This window comes from Rutidosis leptorrhynchoides, chromosome 4 (assembly GCF_046630445.1).
Source record: "Rutidosis leptorrhynchoides isolate AG116_Rl617_1_P2 chromosome 4, CSIRO_AGI_Rlap_v1, whole genome shotgun sequence".
NCBI classification, from domain to species: Eukaryota; Viridiplantae; Streptophyta; class Magnoliopsida; order Asterales; family Asteraceae; genus Rutidosis; species Rutidosis leptorrhynchoides.
Window position 1 is genome coordinate 112,790,442 of NC_092336.1, and position 6,588 is coordinate 112,797,029.

Here is a 6,588-nt window from a genome sequence, read left to right on the forward strand (position 1 = left end):
AAGATACCAGAAAAATTATCTGATCCAGGAAGTTTCACAATTCCATGTTTTTTGGGTAGTCTTAGTTCAATAGAAGCATTGGCAGACTTAGGTGCTAGTATAAATCTAATGCCGTATTCACTATACGCTAAACTAGACCTTGGAGAATTGAAACCAACCAGAATAAGCATACAACTAGCCGATAGATCAATAAAATATCCTAGAGGGATAATGGAGAACATGCTAGTTAAAGTTGGTACTTTAGTATTTCCAGTAGATTTTGTTGTTCTGGACATGGAAGAAGATTCTCAAGTTCCTCTCATATTAGGAAGACCATTCTTAAACACGGCTAAAGCAATGATAGACGTGTTCGGTAAGAAACTGACCCTAAGTATAGAGGATGAGAGTGTTACCTTTTCAGTTGATAGAGCAATGCAACAACCACAATCTGCAGATGATACATGTTATTATATTCAAACTATAGATGCACATGCAGAATTATTAGAAGAATTTCCAGAATTACAAGGAACAGGAGAATGTTCTTTAGGAGAAGGTAATGAACCAATTGATGAAGCTGAAATGTTAGCTACACTTATAGCTAATGGATATGAACCAACAACAGAAGAAATTCAAATGCTAAAAGAAGAAGACAGATATCGATACAAATCATCGATAGAAGAACCTCCGAAATTAGAGTTAAAGCCACTTCCAAACCATTTGGAATACGCTTATTTACATGGTGAATCTGAATTACCTGTAATAATATCGTCTTCTCTTACTGAAAATGAGAAATCACACCTCATTTCTGTGTTGAAAGCTCATAAACCAGCCATTGCATGGAAGATTCATGATATTAAAGGAATAAGTCCTTCGTATTGCACACATAAAATCCTTATGGAAGAAGGTCATAAAACGTATGTGCAACGCCAACGAAGACTAAATCCTAATATGCAAGATGTAGTTAAGAAAGAGATTATTAAACTGCTAGATGCAGGTTTAATTTATCCAATCTCTGATAGTCCATGGGTAAGCCCAGTTCAATGTGTACCTAAGAAGGGTGGCATGACTGTCATTACAAATGAAAAAAATGAGCTTATTCCTACTAGGACTGTAACAGGATGGCGTGTGTGTATTGATTATAGAAAATTAAATGACGCCACCAGAAAAGATCACTTTCCCTTACCTTTCATAGATCAAATGCTGGAAAGATTAGCCGAAAATAGTTACTATTGTTTTCTAGATGGATTTTCTGGATATTTTCAAATTCCAATAGCACCCGAAGATCAAGAGAAAACCACATTCACATGCCCTTATGGTACTTTTGCTTACAAACGCATGCCATTTGGACTTTGTAACGCCCCTGCAACCTTTCAAAGGTGCATGATGGCGATTTTTCATGACATGATAGAAGAATGCATGGAAGTATTCATGGATGACTTTTCAATCTTCGGTGATACATTTAAATCATGTCTAGTTAATCTGGAACGAATGCTAATTAGATGCGAACAATCAAATCTAGTACTTAATTGGGAGAAATGCCATTTCATGGTTAAAGAAGGCATCGTTCTTGGACATAAAATTTCAAAAGAAGGAATTGAAGTGGATAGAGCTAAAGTAGATGTAATTGCTAAACTTCCACATCCCACCAATGTTAGAGGAGTTAGGAGTTTTCTAGGGCATGCCGGTTTTTACCGACGTTTCATAAAAGATTTTTCTAAAATTGCCACTCCTATGAATAAACTCCTAGAAAAGGATGCTCCATTCATCTTTTCAGATGAGTGTATCAAATCTTTTAATATTCTTAAAGAGAAACTCACTAATGCACCGATCATGATAACACCAATTTGGAATCTACCATTTGAACTAATGTGCGATGCAAGTGATTTTGCAATGGGAGCCGTTTTAGGACAAAGGATTGAAAAACGATTTCAACCTATATATTATGCTAGTAAGACGTTACAAGGAGCACAAACGAACTATACAACTACTGAAAAAGAACTCCTTGCTATTGTCTTTGCTTTTGACAAATTTCGATCATATCTCGTTCTAGCAAAAACGGTGGTCTATACCGACCATTCTGCTCTTAGATACCTATTTTCGAAACCAGATGCTAAACCAAGATTAATCCGTTGGATCTTACTCTTATAAGAGTTTGATATTGAAATCCGAGATAAAAGAGGAGCAGAAAATCTCGCCGCTGATCATCTTTCTCGTCTTGAAAATCCCGAATTAGAAGTTCTAAATGAATCAGCCATACAAGACAACTTTCCTGATGAATATCTATTGAAGATAGATTATAAAGAAATCCCATGGTTTGCAGACTATGCAAACTACTTAGTTTGTGGATTCCTTGAAAAAGGATTATCGTACCAAAGACGAAAGAAATTCTTCAGTGATATAAAACACTATTTCTGGGAAGATCCACATCTGTTTAAAAGTTGTCCCGATGGAATAATACGCCGATGTGTATTTGGAGATGAAGCTAGCAAAATTTTAAACCATTGTCACACAGGACCAACAGGAGGGCATTATGGGCCTCAACTAACAGCAAGAAAAGTTTATGATGCTGGATTCTATTGGCCTACAATTTACAAAGACGCACACCTTCTTTGCAAATCCTGTGATGCATGTCAAAAGGCCGGAAAAATAAGTCAACGTGATGAAATGCCACAAAATGTCATCCAAGTATGTGAAGTATTTGACATTTGGGGTATTGACTTTATGGGTCCATTTCCAAAATCTCATAATAATCTATATATACTCGTAGCCATTGATTATGTATCTAAATGGGCGGAAGCACAAGCTCTCCCAACTAACGATGCACGAGTTGTAGTCAACTTTTTAAAACGTCTTTTTGCAAGGTTTGGAACACCGAAAGCTTTAATAAGTGATCGGGGTACTCATTTCTGTAATAATCAACTTGAGAAAGTTCTTAAAAGATATGGAGTAACTCATAAAATCTCCACCGCATATCATCCACAAACAAGTGGACAAGTTGAAAATACCAACCGAGCCTTAAAACGTATTCTAGAGAAAACCGTAGGATCAAATCCGAAGGAATGGTCCATTAAATTGGAGGATGCACTCTGGGCTTTTAGAACAGCCTACAAAACTCCAATTGGAACCACACCATTTAGACTTATTTATGGAAAAGCATGTCATCTTCCAGTAGAAATTGAACACAAAGCATTTTGGGCTTTGAAAACCTGTAATCTTGATTTACATGAAGCCGGACGTCTACGATTAAGTCAACTAAATGAATTAGAAGAATTAAGACATGAAGCATATGAAAATTCGTTAATTTATAAAGAAAGAACGAAGAAATGGCATGATAAAAGAATCAGAAGTTCAAAAGAATTTAAAGAAGGAGACAGAGTTCTTCTTTTCAATTCACGATTCAAGCTATTTCCTGGAAAATTGAAATCAAGATGGTCTGGACCATTCATAGTCAAAAGAGTTTTCCCATACGGAACGATAGAATTAATAAATTCAAATGGGATTGAATTTAAAGTTAATGGTCACAGAGTTAAACATTACATACATGGTCCGATGGAAGTCGACAACGAAGTTAATCACAATTTTGACACCACAGCTAACTAAGTGTGGGGAGAATCAAGTCTTTAAAGGATAATATATATTTCTGTTAGAGTTAGATTGTCTGTTTTCGTGTAGTTCTTGAAAATGGAACCCGAATGGTCTTTCCCTAGCAGACCCTAAAGAACTAGTCTTCTCCCCCCATTCTGAATTTTTATTTTTTCTAGGTTTTTACGAAATGAAGACTGCCTGTGAACTAAACCATGGTCTAATGCTACACGCTTTGATCACTAAACGTAATAATGACATACTCCCGAGTGAAATAGTATCAGTAATCAGAGAAAGAATGGACGGAGTTAGAAAAGAATCCAGATGCGAAGATAATAAGTTACAATTTGGTAAAGGAAAATCAAAATCCGCAGCGAAAAGAAGAGCACGACACCTAGAATGATGTCACAAATGCGGAAAATGGTCACATGGAGGTAAATGTTCAAATAATCAAACCTATTCAAATACCGAATTTGTTACTTTATGCAGAGACGGACCGTTCATATGTTTAGAAGAAAAGACACTGAATGCTCGAGGTTACGCCTATGTAGCCATGGAAAATCAATTAAACCGACTATCTTATGAATGGGATAGATCATATAACTAAGAAATCTATTCCACAGGTATGTCTGTACAGTTTTTATTTTTATTTTTATTTTTAACCTTTTGATAATAAACGCTAATTTGTTCGCTAAAAAGTATTAAATTGGTATTAAATAAAATTAGGTTTGGCGACTGAAATTATTGATATCATTCAAAAATTTATTACATCACTGCGAAATTTAACGTTTATTCTTAAGGTATAAATATCTTTAATCAATCAACCCAAAATATTTCAAAAATTCGTCATGAGTTAAATTAGGTCTTGGAACCGAAATTACTTTACCGAAAAGAGGGGCGCATATTTTTGATAATATTTGATTGATTAAAGTGGGATAAAAAGCCAAAAAGATTTTTAATTTTATTTTTACCATGTTTTTAAAATTAATATTTAAATCTTAAATTAATATTGTAAACTTTGTAAAAACAATATTTTTAAAATTGTAAATATTTGAAAAATTAATATAAGTTTGGTATGAATTTATAATATGAATTTTTAAATTAAGTTTGGTGTGAATTTTTAATTTTTAAAATATAAATTTTTAATTTTATGCATTTTAAATTTTAAGTTTGGTGTGAATTTTTAATATAAATTTTGAATTTTATATTTAAGTTGTGTGAATTTAAAAACAAAAATTTACTCTATCTCATTAAGTTAAAAATATGATTTTTAAAATTCGTCGTAAGTTGAAGACTAGGTCTTTGAACCGAAATTGCTTTACCCGAGGGAGGGACGAGAACTTTTATTATCATTATTTTTAATCTCATTGAATTAAAGTATGCCAAAAACATTAAAAAACCCCAAAAATCTCAGCTTTTAAAACAATCGCTACAAAAAGACAAATTTTAAAATTTTTTCGAGGGACGGACTAGGACATCGATCCGAAACGACCTCGTCCTAAATAACAAGGGAAACAAAATTTTAAAATTAATTACTTAATTGTTTTAATAAGTTAAAGTTTATAAAAAAAAAAAAAATTACCAAACTCCGCGACTCGCGGAGTTTGGAGGGTTAATCCCCGCGACTCGCGAGAGGACCAATTTACAGAAAAAAAATATAACGCAAGAACTGATCAGTCCAACCCCCAACTCAAAAATAACAGCGAAAAAACCCCGAAAAACCCGAAAAATACACCCCAAAATCACAATTTTTAACCGTTAATCACCAAATCTTTTGCTAAAATCATGTTGAGAAGGATGCTATCTAAGAATTACTCAAGAAAAACGGTAAATTTCTACACCTAAACACCATTTAATCCAAAATTTGGTGTTCTTGAGCAATTTTTTCCCCAATTTGATTTTGATGCTTTTTAGTATAATTAGGCTTAAATTGTTTATGTATTATGCTTGTATAACCTAGATTGATGCTGTTTAACATGATTAGAAGCCTTAAACTTCAAATTTTGAATAATCTAGGGTTTGTGTTCTTGAGCAAATTTGGGGCTTTTTGATATAAACAGGTTATGGCCGATTTTTGTCATGAATTGTTGCTAAATTGAGTAGTGTAACATGTCTAGGTAGTTAAATGATCCAAACTTTGAGCCTAAACATGATTTTGGGAATTAAAGTGGACTTTTTCAAGTCTAAAATTCATGAACTTGATTTTTGAAAGATAATGCCATTTGAGACTTGTTTAATTGCTAGTAATGATTATTTTGACATGTTATTTGAGTTGAATGATTATGAACTAGGCGAACATTTTCGTATATGCTTATTTGAAAAAGTGTAGATTTGATAAAAATGTGAAAATGAGCTTAAGTTTGATATAAATTGATAATGTCATTGTAATTATTTTGATTGATGATTTTGCTGACACTAATGCATATTTGGATGCACAAAAATTGTGTTTGATGTGATTTGCAGAATGAAAGGGGTGAATCTTCATCCCAAGCCCGCAATGCTCCTGCTGAGAATTTGGAACAACAGGAGGTGGATAACTACTACAAGCAGGATATACCTCATCCAGTCATGACCTTTTCCGATATGCACTTGGAAGAGTTGCACCCGAACCTGAGATTTGACAGACTTTGGATAGATTATCCAAAATATCAAAGGGGTTTGCATACTCTTCATTCTAAGGTTGTTGAGGTACCGAGGGTCATAGAATGGGGACCTTTAGAAGCTGTAGAATTGGCCGGGCCAATTAGGGAATTACTTGTACAGAGGTATGGTAATTCTTCTTTTAATGACTGGGTACATTTATTCACCATGCGTAGACCTGTATATAAAGTATGGTGTGAAGAATTGTTATGTAGTATAGAGTTGAATGATCGGGTAGCTAGGTTAACCGATCGTTCTTTTATTAGATTTTTGTTAGGCGGTTCGATGCGCCACATGTCTTTACTGGACATGGCTCAGGCTTTACGTATATATACGCCTGAGGAGTTAGCGTCTGCCGATTGTAGAGGATTGATACTAAACGGTAGA